Genomic DNA, 17,293 nt, shown 5'->3' with positions numbered 1-17,293 from the left:
TTACTCTTTGTGGATTTCAGTTAACAAATTTTAGGGGTGAAATAATGAAAAAAATAAGGAAGTTGTGCATACATATCCTGGAATACTCATTCTCTTTCATTTACCAATCTTCTTTTCTCTCACTTTGTAATTCCAGATATTTGAGAAGTACTTCAATTCATGGAAGCAGCTATCTCCTTCACTTACTAGCAATAAGACTTTGTTTTCATCTTCGAGTTTCAAATTCTTCATCTGTAAAATCTTGGTGAGTAAACACAATGCAACTGCTGCAAGGATTATATAAATAGTTGTTTAAATTTCTGGCATTTTATCAGTGTTCAAAACATTTTCTTTTTTTCGTACATGTAAATCCTCCAAATTACCTCCTATTTTACCATTAACGTTTTCTCTTCCAATTAAAGCAACATATTCCCAATTTACATACGTGCAATGAGAAGAGTTTTGTGGTTAAATATGTCGGAGAAGTGCTGTGTATGCATCCCACCCTCTCCTGGTGATTTATACATAAAAAGGACCTGAGAAACTTCAGAAAAGAAACTTACTTAACCTTGTTCATCAATGTTTTCCAAGGTTATTTTACCATGGAAACCCCCCATTCTTTTACTTTCCCGTTGGAATGGTGATGAACATGTCACAGGACAAGGTGACAGAGCAGGAGCATCGCTATCTTGGACAAGCACTGCCATTTTAAAGTTTATCTTGATAAAAAAAAACCACCTAAATCCAAAGGGCATCAGCCTAATGGCTAAGGCCAGGATGACCATAAGCCACAAATAACATCTCTGACCAGAAACATTCCAAACCCCTCCCTGACCAGAGATATGTCAGCCCCAAGATAACCTCCCCTCCAACCAGATACATTCCAACCCTGAAATTGACTTCTCCCTTATACAGAAACATTCCACACCGGTGATAAGTTCTCTTACCCTTAAACCAATAAATACTCTTAGTTTGTAAGAGAGAATGCTCCTGACTGAAATTGGCCAGAAGCCCCTCTCAGTTTATTCTCCAAAATAAACCTGTCTTTGACTGTTGAGCCACTTTTTGTGTTTCTTTGCATATTTGATTGCTTCCTCTGCCCTATTGTTTAAGCAAAAATTGCAGATTCACTGAGCCAGACTAAGGCATAAGTGACTATTCCTTCTACCCTCTTCACATGTAAATTATCTATTCACTGAAAGACCAAAGACTCAAAAGAACACAACCGTTTGTCTCTTATCTATCTATGACCTGAAACCTCCCACTTTGAGTTGTCCCACATTTCCAGATTGAACCAATGTACATCTTACATATATTAATTGATGTCTTATGTCTCCCTAAAATGTATAAAACCAAGCTGTACCCTGACCACCTTGGGGACATGTCATCAGGACTTTGTTAGGTTGTGTCAAGGGAGTGTCCTTAACCTTGGCAAAAATAAACTTTCTAAATTGATTGAGACCTGTCTCAGATTCTTTGGGTTCACAAAGACTAGGAGATCCTGTAGGATCTGCACTGGTATTACATATTTTTGGTTTCCTCTTTGGTAAACCAAGTACAGGGCAATCATAGTAGGAGTAGTAATAACGATGACACTAGTGACAATAATAATAGATAATATGAACATTTACTGACATTTGTTACCAATACAATAGGTAAAGTCAATGGTGTAGTGCATGATATTCCAGTGACCACAACACCAAGAAGGATTTAACAAGATTTTATGCAACAAGTAAGGAAGACAACAGGGATAGTTTGCAAAGCAGTGTCTCCCCTAACAATGGTGAAAACAGGGCTTTTATTGGGCTGGTTAGCTGAGTCACTGTACGTAGAGGTGGGATAAAGGCAGCACAGATGCAGATCATGCTTCCAAACACCGGTATGTTTAGAAAATGACAAAGAAGCTCCTCCTCGGGTGGGGTTTTTAGTATGATAATGAGGAGAGTTTGCCAAAGTTCATTTCTATATCAGGCGTCTCTGCATATGACCAGTTTTTTGTTCTCCTGGGGCTGAGCTTCTTCCTGGAACTTTTTGAGACAACACGAACTCAAGTTGTTGTTATGAATGGGTACTTTTTCACAGTGCATACCCAAAAACCCAAGAGCCCTGGGTTACACATTGACTGAGTTCTTACTTCATGAGCAAAGTGTTTTATATTCGTTATTTCATATAACCTTTAAAATAATATTTACTATAAACTGTGTATAAGGACACAGTTATTATCCCATTTACAGATGAATAAAACAAGGATTACAGAGGTTAAGCAACTTAACCACAAGGCTGAAACGGGATTTACACATAGCTCCATTTGAAGACAAGGCCTGGGCTCTCCCCTCCATACCCTGATGCCTCCCATACACATGGAAAGCACCTAACACATCTTTGTGGAATGAGTTAACAAATGTTGTAACAGAAACTTATTTTTGAGTACTGAATGAATATAAAATTCAGAAAATGCCTAGTGACTGGATAAATTAGAGAAGAGTTCTTGAGGAGCTGCCTTTGAGCAGCACTTAAATCTCTACCCCCTGAAAAAAGGGGGTCAGTGTTTGTATTTGGAAGGGACTTAAATGGTTCTAGTCTTTCTTCTGTCTTGGAATCTGGTCAGGTAAGTGTATATGTGGCTTTAAAAGTTATCCAGGGAAGGAGATTCTTTAACTACACACACACACACACACACACACACACACAGAGAGAGAGAGAGAGAAAGTGAGAGTGTACTGGATTCTAAAAAGTGCTGCAAGTCAAACATGAAAAAACATCGTCTTCATTATAATATTTACTCTATAGGGTAAAATTAAAAGAGAGAACAGTGTGCCTTTGAGCAGCACTTACATCTTTACAGGATCCCTCTGAAAAAGCGGGTCAGTGTTTATACGTGGAAGGGACTTAAATGGTTTTAGTCTTTCTTTTGCCTTGGGAATCCTGGTCAGGTAACTGCATATGTGGCTTTAAAAGTTATCCAGGGAATGAACTTCTTTAACTACACACACACACACACACACACACACACACAAAGAGGAGAGGGACAGTGAGAGTGTATTGGATTCTAAAAAGTGCTGCAAGTCAAGCATGAAAAAACATCAGGTCTTCATTATACTATTTATAGGGTAAAATTGAAAGTCTGACATGGAGTTTTATTTTCTTACCTGCTAATACGGGCTTACATGTCTGAGTGCAGAGCTAGGACTTTAAAGAGAGGCTACCATGCTCAACAAAATCTTAAATATTCTGATGTTTGTGGATGAAATATTAGAATCTCATCACTTCTTAAACAAACTCATTCCTAAGTCAGCCTTCACAGTATTAGTAGAAAAATCACTGCAGAGAAAACCATTTCTAAAATCAGTATTACGTATATGTTCAGAAAATCAGTTTGCTTTTAAAATTACATGGTTGATTTAATTTAAATGGCTTTTTAAAATTTAAAATCATTTAAATGGTTGAGTTTAAGACTTTTGCTCCTAATGAATTCATATTCATTTGGATATTCTGCATCTTAATTGTCAGCAGTTTTGCTCTCCTCTCTAAACTTGATGATCATCAAGACTCATTCTTTCAGCATGCTGGCAACATTGAGACTACCTCTGTGTATTCGTTAATTTGTTTTTCACGAGTCAAAAGGTTTGCATTGTTTGAAGGGTGCTGAACAATAGTTGTGATACTATAATTTTTTGTTTATCTGCTGTGAATACTATTTATTAGAATTTTTAAATACTTATTTGCCTCTTTTTCTTTAGGTTTGACAGGGGTTAGTTTTTTAAAAAAATATTCTTTTTTGTTTTGTTTTTAGGCATATTTAAATTAATTTCAGTAATCAATTTATTTCTGACACAAGGCCTCACTCTGTCACCCATGCTGGAGTGCGGTGGCGTGATCACAGCACTGCAGTCTCAACTTCTCCAGGCTCAGGTGATCCTCCCACCTCAGCCTCCCAAGTAGCTTGGACTACAGGCACGTGACTCTGTGCCTTGCTAATTTTTGTATTTTTTGTAGAGACAAGGTTTCACCATGTTGCCCAGGCTGGTGTCAAACTCCTGGGCTAAAGTGATCCATCCACCTGAGCCTCTCAAAGTACTGGGATTACAGGTATGAGCCACTGTGCCTGGTTAGGCATCTTTTAATGATGTGTAAACTTGCATTAAGAACACTATGACATAATCAGATTATGCATTTGTTAACATAACCTTTATCAGGAAAATGCAAAATATAAGAGTAAAACCACAAACTGCTAAGTTTGAAGCAACATATTCTATTTCTATTCTTTACTCCACTCCTATGCCACACCGCCTTTCACCTTACACACTTGCAAGGTGCTTCAAAATTTTTCATAAGCGTTTTTACCTATCTCCAGTAATATGGAATATGTTGCATTTTATTTTCTATTAGGATTCTATGGTGATGATTATATATTTATAACTAACTTATACTTAGAAAAAGCAGATGTGTTACCTGAGAAGAGGTTCGATCCATTGGACTGCAACCTCAATGTACATGAGAAAGTTTCTAAGATTAAATTTCTCTGAATATATTTAAAGTATGGACGTGAAATGGAATAGGCTTGAAATATTTAGGGCTTTACTTCAGTGTTCCTGAACAGACTTTTACCCGGAAATGTTCTTTGACTGGTAAGTCAACAGGAAGAAATAACAAGAAAGACGTCATCATTGCAGTTTCCTAAGTACTTGCAATCAGATGAATGGCCGGTGCTCCTTATTCATGTCTACATCGAAGACACTATTAAAAGGGAAGAATTAATATGTAACTGATGTTCAGAGAAGGCTTCTACACTTTCCAGAATCTCTGTTTAACCTTGTATTTGAATAGCTAGCCCATCTGTTCAACAATTTAACTATTCCTTCAATGACGATCTCTCACTGCCAGGCAAGCATTTTAGAAAAATGCTTTACACAATTAAATTCTGTATGGATTTATTTTATCGTAATGGAATGATAACTTCACGTACTCAGCCATAGAAGATTTGGCAGAAAAATCTAGAGTACATTTCAACATTACTTTTACTACAGTTATGAATAAGGCAAGGAAAAAAATGAATCTATATGCATTCATGATAAAAATAACTATATATTTTGCTACTTAGAACAATATTATTTTAATTTTAAAATATTTTATTCTAAGGCTAGGCACAGTGGCTCATGCCTGTTATCCCAGCACTTTGGGAGGCCGAGGTGGGCAGATCACCTCAGATTAGGAGTTCAAGACCAGCCTGGCCAACATGGTGAAACCCTGTCTCTACGAAAAATACAAAAATTAGCCGGATGTGGTGGTGGGCACCTGTAATCCCAGCTACTCAGGAGGCTGAGGTGCAAGAATTGCTGGAACCCGGGAGTTGGAGGTTGCAGTGAACCGAGATTGTGCCACTGCACTCTAGCCAGGGTGACAGAGCAAGACTCCGTCTCTAAATAAATAAATAAATAAATAAAATATTTCATTCTAGTCCTAGTATCCACAAGTAATCACATTTATGATATACTAAAGTTTATAATCCTTCTTCAGTGTGTGTATGTATATCTTTTACAAAACTAAAATTAGACCATATTTTTTATTTTTCAATTTAGTAACATCATGTAAACATCTCTCCATGTCTTTAAATATTCTTTTACATCATTAATTTCATGGATTCATAGTTCTTTATCCTATTAATGTGCCTACTTTATTTTCTATTTTCTCCCCACCCCTTATTTTTGGAAAAATGTTGGCCTCCCAGTTTTTCCCCTTGTTTTTATACAAATGCTGCCTATAGATACCTCTTTATTCATGTTCATATTTATTTCCTGAGGTGAAATTTCTGGAAGGGGAACTTCTAGGTCAAAGATTATGTAAAATTTTGATATGGTTATCAAATCACTTACACACACACACACACACACACATTTTTAAAAATAGAGTCAGAGGCTTACTCTCTTGCTCAGGCTGGAGTGCACTGCCATGATCATGGCTCACTGCAACCTTGAACTCCTAGACTTAAAGTGGTCCTCCCACCTCAGCCTCCCGAGTAGCTGAGACTACAGGTGTGGACATAATGCACGCCTGTTATTTTAAAAATGTTTTTAGAGAAAGCGTCTTGCTATGTTGCCAGGTTGACCTTGAACTCCTGGCCTCAAGTGATCCAACCTCCTGGGCCTCCCAAAGTGCTAGGATTACAGGTTTGAGCCACCGTGCCCAGCCTATATATCCAAATTAATGCCTAATGAGCAATAAATGAGATTGCTCATTTTCCACAGCTTTGTGAAAACGGAACAGTCCCATTGAAAAGAAAATCTTAGAAGAAAAGAGAGAAGAATCAAATAGATGCAATAAAAAATGATAAAGGGGACATTACCACTGATCCCACAGAAATACAAACTACCATCAGAGAATACTATAAATACCTCTATGCAAATAAACTAGAAAATCTAGAAGAAATGGATAAATTCCTCGACACATACATCCTCCCAAGACTAAACCAGGAAGAAGTTGAATCTCTGAATAGACCAATAACAGGCTCTGAAATTGAGGCAATAATCAATAGCTTACCAACCAAAAAAAGTCCAGGACCAGATGGATTCACAGGCAAATTCTACCAGAGGTACAAGGAGGAGCTGGTACCATTCCTTCAGAAACTATTCCAATCGATAGAAAAAGAGGGAATCCTCCCTAACTCATTTTATGAGGCCAGCATCATCCTGTTACCAAAGCCCAGCAGAGAGACAACAAAAAAAGAGAATTTTAGACCAATATTCATGATGAACATCAATGCAAAAATCCTCAATAAAATACTGGCAAACCGAATCCAGCAGCACATCAAAAAGCTTATCCACCATGATCAAGTGGGCTTCATCCCTGGGATGCAAGGCTGGTTCAACATATGCAAATCAATAAACATAATCCAGCATATAAACAGAACCAACGACAAAACCCACATGATTATATTAATAGATGCAGAAAAGGCCTTTGACAAAATTCGACAGCCCTTCATGCTAAAAACTCTCAATAAATTAGGTATTGATGGGACATATCTCAAAATAATAAGAGCTATTTACGACAAACCCACAGCCAATATCATACTGAATGGGCAAAAACTGGAAGCATTCCCTTTGAAAACGGGCACAAGACAGGGATGCCCTCTCTCACCACTCCTATTCAACATAGTGTTGGAAGTTCTGGCCAGGGCAATCAGGCAGGAGAAATAGATAAAGGGTATTCAATTAGGAAAAGAGGAAGTCAAATTGTCCCTGTTTGCAGATGACATGATTGTATATCTAGAAAACCCCATCATCTCAGCCCAAAATCTCCTTAAGCTGATAAGCAACTTCAGCAAAGTCTCAGGATACAAAATCAATGTGCCAAAATCACAAGCATTCATATACACCAATAACAGACAAACAGAGAGCCAAATCATGAGTGAACTCCCATTCACAATTGCTTCAAAGAGAATAAAATGCCTAGGAATCCAACTTACAAGGGATGTGAAGGACCTCTTCAAGGAGAACTACAAACCACTGCTCAATGAAATAAAAGAGGATACAAACAGATGGAAGAACATACCATGCTCATGGACAGGAAGAATTAATATCGTGAAAATGGCCATACTGCCCAAGGTAATTTATAGATTCAATGCCATCCCTATGAAGCTACCAATGACTTTCTTCACAGAATTGGAAAAAACTACTTTAAAGTTCATATAGAACCAAAAAAGAGCCCGCATTGCCAGGTCAATCCTAAGCCAAAAGAACAAAGCTGGAGGCATCACGCTACCTGACTTCAAACTATACTACAATGCTACAGTAACCAAAACAGCATGGTATTGGTACCAAAACAGAGATATAGACCAACGGAACAGAAGAGAGGCCTCAGAAATAATACCACACATCTACAGCTATCTGATCTTTGACAAACCTGACAAAAACAAGAAATGGGAAAGGATTCCCTATTTAATAAATGGTGCTTGGAAAACTGGCTAGCCATATGTAGAAAGCTGAAACTGGATCCCTTCCTTACACCTTATACAAAAATTAATTCAAGATGGATTAAAGATTTACATGTTAGACCTAAAACCATAAAAACCTTAGAAGAAAACCTAGCCAATACCATTCAGGACATAGGCATGGGCAAGGATTTCATGTCTAAAACACCAAAAGCAATGGCAACAAAAGCCAAAATTGACAAATGGGATCTAATTAAACTAAAGAGCTTCTGCACAACAAAAGAAACTACCATCAGAGTGAACAGGCAACCTACAAAATGGGAGAAAATTTTCGCAACCTACTCATCTGACAAAGGGCTAATGTCCAGAATCTACAATGAACTCAAACAAATTTACAAGAAAAAAACAAACAACCCCATCAAAAAGTGGGCAAAGTATATGAACAGACACTTCTCAAAAGAAGACATTTATGCAGCCAAAAAACACATGCAAAAATGCTCATCATCATTGGCCATCAGAGAAATGCAAATCAAAACCACAATGAGATACCATCTCACACCAGTTAGAATGGCAATCATTAAAAAGTCAGGAAACAACAGGTGCTGGAGAGGATGTGGAGAAATAGGAACACTTTTACACTGTTGGTGGGACTGTAAACTGGTTCAACCATTGTGGAAGTCAGTGTGGCGATTCCTCAAGGATCTAGAACTAGAAATACCATTTGACCCAGCAATCCCATTACTGGGTATATACCCAAAGGATTATAAATCATGCTGCTATAAAGACACATGCACATGTATGTTTATTGTGGCACTATTCACAACAGCAAATACTTGGAACCAACCAAAATGTCCAACAATGATAGACTGGATTAAGAAAATGTGGCACATATACAGCAAGGAATACTATGCAGCCATAAAAAAAGGTGAGTTCATGTCCTTTGTAGGGACATGGATGAAGCTGGAAACCATCGTTCTTGGCAAACTATCACAAGGACAAAAAACCAAACATCGCATGTTCTCATCATAGGTGGGAATTGAACAATGAGAAGACTTGGACACGGGAAGCGGGACATCACACACCAGGGCCTGTTGTGGGTGGGGGGAGGGGGGAGGGATAGCATTAGGAGATATACCTAATGTAAATGAGGAGTTAATGGGTGCAGCACACCAACATGGCACATGTATACATATGTAACCAACCTGCACGTTGTGCACATGTACCCTATAAAAAATATATATATATAAAAGAAAATTTGATAAATGAATAAGTATCTGATTGTTTTAACGTATTTCATTAGAAATATTTCATCATTTTTGTCTCATTGTTTACTTGATCAATAATGAGTTAAACATTTTCATAAATGTCTTATAACTTACAAACAGAATCTGGTAGTGCTGAATTGTGATAAAGGAACTGCTCAAGTTAGAAATTTTACTTTTACTTCTCTTTGAGCTGTTATAAATTATACAGAAAAAATAATGCATGGTATATATTGACCATAGTAGCAGGAGCTATAATCCAGATTGGTGGATTATTATCTTATTTAATCCTCATGAATCTAATGAGATGGATTAACCACTCTTTTACACTTGGGGATGTGGACCTCCGAGAGGTTAAATAAATTGCCCGAGAACACACAGCCGGTAGTGACTCTGCTCCGATGGCATATTTGGGTTTTCTTTCTTCCAAGACTGTGCTCTTCCCTCTACTAACTTGTTTCTGATAGAGTAACTCTTTCCACATTTGCTGTCTAGCTTGGTCTAGATAGAAAACATTTTTTTCTACTGCCATAATTCTTGCCATGGCTGTTATAGAGTTCATTTGTCCTCATAATTGGACGGGGCTAAGGGAGCAAGAGGCTTTTGAATTTCAATGGTAACTCTTGACCATCTGAGGATCTCTTGAGATTCTGTTTCCTGGGTTTAAAAGAGCTTCCCTTTTCATCTCTTAACAATGTTGACAAATTAAAACCTGTTTTATCTGCTTCATGTGGACCAATTCAAGCTTCACCTTGCCTCCTGAGCTGACTGAGACTTTCAGTGGGAAAAACAGTATTAGCCAGCTTAGTGTGGCAACTGTACCCCAACAAAACCTTATGAAATTGAAATCTTATTGTAAGCCTCATGTTGCCTTTACAAAACTCCAGAATAAGGCCCCACTGGAGGATATCCTGGGTTTAGCAATTAGTTTTGGCAATAGAGTATACTCTACAGCACAGTAATCACACAGAGAGTTAAACCACGAGTTTTTGGCTTTTTAAATGTTTTGTTGTATTACTTTGTTTTAATCAAACAAATATTTCATATTAGTTAAAATTGAATTTGCAAGATCAATGATGTGGCTTAGAGAAAAATAGAACTTCAGGTAACAGAGGCATCTTAATGATTGAAGGGAATTTGACTAAAACTACAATTAGAGAGTTAAAAATAACAAATATTTTGAAATATAATTGTTTACAAACAAGTAAAAGAACAGGATATATTTAACCCCAAAATAGCCTAAGATATCATAATTTACCTTTCAGATTTGGTAATTGAACCAATATATATATGAGAATAATTATGTTTTCATCATGTAAATGTAAAAAATGTTTTTATTATGATTTTGTGAGTTAGCTTGAAGTGCTATACTTACCAGTAGTAACTTAAAATTAATTAAGTGTAATATCATTTGAAAATATACCAATTTTTTGTAACCTTTTACCACTTTTTACCTTGTATCATAAAACATTTAAAATACATTATTTGATGTGAGTCTCAGAACAATGTATATTGCAATACACGTAGCAGAACACTATTTGCCTCTTACATTGCAATGAATTTTCTCTCATGATGCTTCTGTCATTTTTTCTGTGCTAAGTGTTTCATTTCTTTATTCTAAATTTTTAATTGACACATAATTATTTTAAGCCAAGTTTTATATTATGTGCATTTATTTTTTTTTCTGGAAAAGGTTTTGATAGTAAAATATCAAAACTAAGTCATGAGAAGAAAGATAATTTATAGAAAACTTAAAAAAGCAATAACAAAGTTAGCCTTCTTTTATCACTCTTTTTACTATACAATAAACTCTTATTATATAATTTGTTATACAATTATACAATTTATTATACAAAATTATATATTTTGTATAATTTTATTATACAAAAATAGTATAATTATATTTATACAATTTATTATACAATTATACAATTTATTATTATATAATTATACAATTTATTACACAAATCTCCTTATTATACAATTTTTATTATATATTTGTTTTCTAAGTCATCTTATAGAAGATGAAAATATGAAGATGGGGTCTCTTAGTCATCTTTGTTTTCCTGAGTTCTAACTAAGTTCTATCAAAAAAAATTGTATGATTTCTTTTTTTTTCATGCCAAAGAAACTGAAGGAGGAGGGACTTTCTAAAAAGATAGTGATTGTAATTATCAAGTGCCAGAGAAAACAAAAATTAAAAAAATATTTTGGGGGCTTTGACATTTAGGATAATATATAATTTTGTTTTTTTATTTTCTGTGAGTTTTCTGTCTTTCAGTTTTCAACTAAATACTAGAATTCTTGTATCAAAATCTTTTCCTTTGAGTTTCTCAGTCCCAAATTAACTATATAAAAATGTAATTGTTGATGTTGAGGAGGTCAATAAATAATACTTCCCTGTCTTCCTTGTCTTCAGAAATAATTGAGAAATAAGTACAGAGTCAGATCTATGGAAAATACAATATTATTTTAATAATTGATAAGTCTTAGATTAGAGGATGTGGCACAGAAGTACAGCCCCAGTGGGGACTCTCTTATATTTTACTCTTGAATGAGACCTACTTATCCTGCCACCATTCTCTGCCTCATGGGCAGACAGCTTTCTGCATGGCACAGAGCAGTATGACACTACCCTGTCTGAGGGGAATGATGAGCTTCAGGGCACACTACCCCCAAAATAGGGCACTGTAGCATACTGAATATTTTAAGCTAGAGAAATTTGAGAGACAGCATGTGCCGGAAGGATTTTCTGCCCTTACCCTGAAGCAGGTCAAGATACCCTCATGTCAGAGATGACCTCCCTATGTCCAGAGGAAAGGAGCCCCATTGTCTCTGAAGACACAGGGAGCCAGCAAATAGCAGGCCTTATTAAATCTCCCTCAGTTTATTGCCATGAGATCACACCCTTTTGCTCTATCACATTTCTCCAGACTATTCACTCTTCGTCAAACCTACTTTAAAAAACACTCAGGTTTTATCATTTCTCTAGGTCTTTATTTCCTTATAGAGTCTCCCACAAAACCTAGGTTAAATACATTTGTATGCTTTTCTCTTCTTAATCCATCTTTTATTATAGGAGCCTTAGACATGAACCTAAGATAGGATATTTTTCCTCCCCTACAGAAGGTATATGCAAAACAGACAGATCCCAGAAGGGGTGAGTTCACCAGTTTATAATCCTCTTCTTTTCAGAAAGGATGTGAATCCAAGGTGTGGGGAATAGCCAAGGGAACCGTCACCACATGGAAACGCAAAACCAGAGGTATGTGATAGTCTTTATCCTAATATAACTGGATGTTATGCAGCTCTAAAAAATCATGTATCTGCTGAAGGTGAGAAACTTAATCTGACAAGTCCCAAGTGACACAGTCAATTCTAGTGCAAAATGTAGTTTCTTAGCCCAATGCCTCTCCATCCCTACTCATGCTCCACTTCTTTTCCCTGCTTCTGCTTGGGGTCATCTAACATCTGTGGAGGCTTTTGTACTTTTGTGGTTTCAGTGGAAGGCCATCTGCCAGGAGTTCCTGCTGGCTCCAACTGAGGAGTGGCAAAAACTGTCAGAAAAAATTGTCCAAGACTTGCAAGTAGGTAAAAGAGATTCCTGGGTGTTCTTCCCGCAGAGTAGGTGCATTGTCATTGTCATGATGTGTAGCTGTTTGACTTTTTACTGAGTAGTGTATTTTACAACTCTGAAAAGGTAACTTGCAGGAAACTGAAAGTAATACAAGTCATTGCTATCCATAACAACATAAATGAATTTTTTCCAATAGAAATGTAATGGATTTCTGCCCCGTAGGAAAGAAAACTCCAAGCATTATGTTTTATGAACCAATAGAAAAATAATAATCAATCTTACATCTTTTAGCAAAATCATTTCAGAATTCTTGACTGCCTATGTGTTACTCTTCTTCAGATTCTCCCCTGAACAGGTCTTAACATCTCATTGGTTCCATCCTTAATTAATAAGCTGAATAAAACTGTAGCATGTGTTCATTTTACATCTGCAGGAGAGTCATGACTTTATCTTTATAAAATTTAAACATAGCAGCCCTGTGTGGTCTCAGGGGTCTGCCTCTATCTTTGCCACACCCCATGCTGAGGTACATAGCTATTCTAGCTGGTCCTAGCTAGTCCTCTGTTCTATCACAGGTGAGGCATGGTACTGGCTCTGGGGTTGCAGTGAGGGAGGAACACTCAGTATTTTCCCTTGTTTTTGTTTCTCTCCTCTCTTCCTGGCATTTTGCATCCACTTAGACCTATTCACATCCACCATCTGCCCCCAGCTTGACTGTCCTAAGTCTTTGCTTTGGGTTCTCTCTCCTTCGTCATGAAGACTGACGGCCTGGCCTCCTTCTATAAGTACATAGCTACTTGTTTGCCCCATAAGTACACGAGGACTTCTAAAATCTAATCTACATTCACAGGGATTGCAGGGAGTCAAGCTGTCATAGGCATGGCTATTTCAGGTCCTCTCTGCCTAAATATACTGCAATAACATTGTCTGAGTCTATTTTGTGTTATTACAAAAGAATACCTGAGAGTGGGTAATTTACAAAGAAAAGAGGTTTGTTTAGCTCACAGTTTTGCAGGCTGAGAAGTTCAAGGGCATAGTCCTGGCTTCTGTGTTACCTCACAACATGGTGGAGAAGGTCAAAGGAGAGGCAGACATGGGTGGAGAAGGGAAAACCTGAGGAGCATCCTGGCTTTATAACAACTCACACTTGCGAGAATTAATCCACTCCTTCAAGAAGTAGTTTCGTCTCACTAGAGCAAGAACTGACTTACTACATGAAAACAGCAGCAAGACATTCATGAGAGATCTGCTTCCATAACTCAAACACCTCCCACTAAGCTCCATCTGCCAACACTGCCACACTGGGGATCAAATTTCAACATGAGTTTGGGTGGGACAAACCAACCATATCCAAACCATAGCAACCATATTTACGCTATTGCTTCCACCCTGGGTATGCCTAGGAACACTCTGTAAAGCCTTTTCTTTGCAGAATTCTAAGCTGGAAGTAGGACACAATCCTCTTCTGCTTTTAGATTTTAAAATCTATCTAGGAGTTTCTATCACTTCCTCCCTGTGCTTTCAAACTTAAAATAAGGTAGGCAGAAAGAAGGGACTCATACTTAGATTTAAATCTTAATTTTTTATCCTAAACCTCTCCAGATCTTCCCCCACTGTGTAGGAAGGATCTTTATTAGGTGGGAAAACCCTTCTTCAGTCTTATAGTACAGAATTCTTTTCACTTCGTTATGTATCCAGTAGTCATTCGAGAGCAGGTTGTTCAGTTTCCATGTAGTTGAGCGGTTTTGAGTGAGTTTCTTAATCCTGAGTTCTAGCTTCATTGCACTGTGGTCTGAGAGAGAGTTTGTTATAATTTCTGTTCTTTTACATTTGCTGAGGAGTGCTTTACTTCCAACTATGTGGTCAATTTTGGAATAAGTACCATGTGGTGCTGAGAAGAATGTATATTCTGTTGATTTGGGGTGGAGAGTTCTGTAGAAGTCTATTAGGTCCACTTGGTGCAGAGCTGAGTTCAATTCCTGGATATCCTTGTTAACTTTCTGTCTCATTGATCTGTCTAATGTTGACAGTGGGGTGTTACAGTCTCCCATTATTATTGTTATTACTGAGAATAAAAAAAATCAATTGATATTTTCAAGTTCTTCTGCATACGCCATTACTTTTCAAAAGAGAAGATAGTATCAGTGCACTTTCTTCTGAATGTTGCCTTAAATGAATATCAAAAAAATCCTTTTGAACTTTATGTGAAGAGTTGTACAAAAGCTCTGTTAACATTGTGTCAGATTTAAAAAATGGACGATTAAGCCTCTTTCATTCTTTTTATTTTGATCCAGATGTCTGAGAGTGTGAATGTTCTTAGTGCAAATAATAAATTGAATGCTCTCAAGAGGATAAAATTTAAAAATAATTCTATCTTAAGATGTCTAACAAAATGAATAAAAATTATAAACTCTTATGAATGAGGTTGTGCTCTCTAAGTGTTTCTTGTTAAGAACCATAGAAGGACTTCCCTTTTAGGAGTGCTTTGGATATTCTAATACATTTAATGCCAGGGCATAAGCTTGTGGTTGTTAGCTTTTCTCCCCCTCCCACAGCACAAAGAGACCTAACATTCACCCATTTGTAGCAGTTGTTTTAGAACAATGATTGCCAAGGAGGGGAAAAATGAGGAAGCATAGCAGAATTTCTGGGGAACTGTAGAAAGAGAGAGCATATTGGGAAGGTCTTGTGATATTTGAAAATTACTCTGAAATGTTTCTGAAACTCCTTCCACTGATTCTCATGGAAGAAGTCTAACCTTTTTGGATGTGCAAGTTCAATGGAGTAAATTTAACACTTCATCCTGTGCATGAAGTGCTATATTCAGAAGAAAAATATTAAAAGCTACAGGTTTTTAAAAAATTAACTTTTAATTAAAAGCAACTCAACATTTTAAAAACATTCTACATTCTCCCTTTACCCTGACATTTGAAATTCTCAATGAAGTCTTTCCTGAGACATTTAAATAGACATTCAACATTATGAGAGTTCCTTCTTTTGGGGGGTTTTACAAATATGAAGCCCAGAACACATCAAAGTAAAGACGTATTTGTTCATCTATTGCTATTCATTTTTCTTTCCCCTTTTCCTCTTCCTCGGTTCCAGCCCACCCTGTCCCACCCACCCCATAGCGAGTGTCTTAAGAGGTCTCATTCTGACTTAAGACTCTGTCTTAATGTCTTTTTTATTTTTTTCCTAAAACAAGGAAATGTCTTCAGGGGCCAGATAGGTAATATACATGTGAGTTATAGAACAGGAGGAAGTGGGAGAAATGGAATTTAGCTAAGTAAGTTCACATCTTCCTCAAGAACATTCAGATTAAAATTTAAAAGCCACACTGTTCTGATGAGATGAAACAAGTGTACAAGAGCACCAATTTCATCCCCATAATAGCATGCACTTAAAAAAGAAAATCCTAATGCTTTTGTATTTTGCCATTGCCAGAACAGCCTTTATTTCTTTTATATCCCTCTCTCCTAGTGGTTCCAGGGCAATTTCTTAAAATTCAGTGGTGTGCTTATTCAATGTTGTAATGATCCCCCGAGCTTTGTACTGTGAATATTTCATTTAATTTCTTGTGCCTGTGCAATAGAAGACTAATCTGTACAACTAAACTTTCTTATATCATGTCTCTGTGCAGTCCATCTGGTTATTTACAAACACTGGCAAGTCTCATTTCTTACTGTAATATTGTTTTACATTTTTTTCCTCCCTTCTCTGTTTCTTAAATGTTTAGCCAGCTCTGTCTTTTAATGTCAGTCCTCATTGCATAGTAGCATTTAGTGAGCTTTCAGTTCATCTGTAATGATTTCTCTGTAAGTGAATTGATTTGCTGCTGCAGGATTTCAACAAAAGATCAGCATGACTGAATGTCCTTGTCAACTGCTCCTCATTCTTGCCTCCTTGTCTTCAAGCTTGCTGGTCTTGTTAGAGTGCTGCCTTAACGTGGAAAAGAATTTCAAGTGGCTGTTATGAAGGAAGAAGAAGACTAGAAGACTATTTTAAATTACCTATTGAAACTCTGCATTTTTTTTTTCACATTTTCCATTTGGAAAATTTCCTTTGCTGTGTTGCTTTCTGATTGGCTTCAATTCTAGATGTCTCCTTGCATCAATGGATAAATTTCCTTCTTAAGAAATTGAATTTTAGCTCAATCTGAGTAGCCGTCCCTTTCTAGAACTATCAGATAGCTTACAAATTTGAACTTTATTATAACTCCTTTCTTGGCATGACCAGTGATTTAGCTAATCAGCACATGGATTTTTATTCAGAGAAATCTTGTTTGAATTATGTTTCTGGTTAAATGATTTTTAACAAGATGTTAATCTCTTTGTAAAATAAGAGTGCTTATACCCTTTTCATAATAATTGTGTAAAGACTTACGATTACACTAGGCACAGGAAGGTGTTTTCAATAAAACAAAGTGTCCTTCTAGTTCCCTGCTTTGAAGCAGTCTTCAATCTTCCCATCTCCATTGTTCAGTGTACATATCACTTAGGATAAGCTAAGTTATGCTAAAGTAACAAGCAAACACCAAATCTCAGTGGC

The sequence above is a fragment of the Symphalangus syndactylus genome, chromosome 17 (genome assembly GCF_028878055.3).
Source record: "Symphalangus syndactylus isolate Jambi chromosome 17, NHGRI_mSymSyn1-v2.1_pri, whole genome shotgun sequence".
Classification (NCBI taxonomy): Eukaryota; Metazoa; Chordata; class Mammalia; order Primates; family Hylobatidae; genus Symphalangus; species Symphalangus syndactylus.
The sequence above is the reverse complement of the archived record's forward strand: the minus strand, read 5'-3'. Positions refer to the sequence as shown.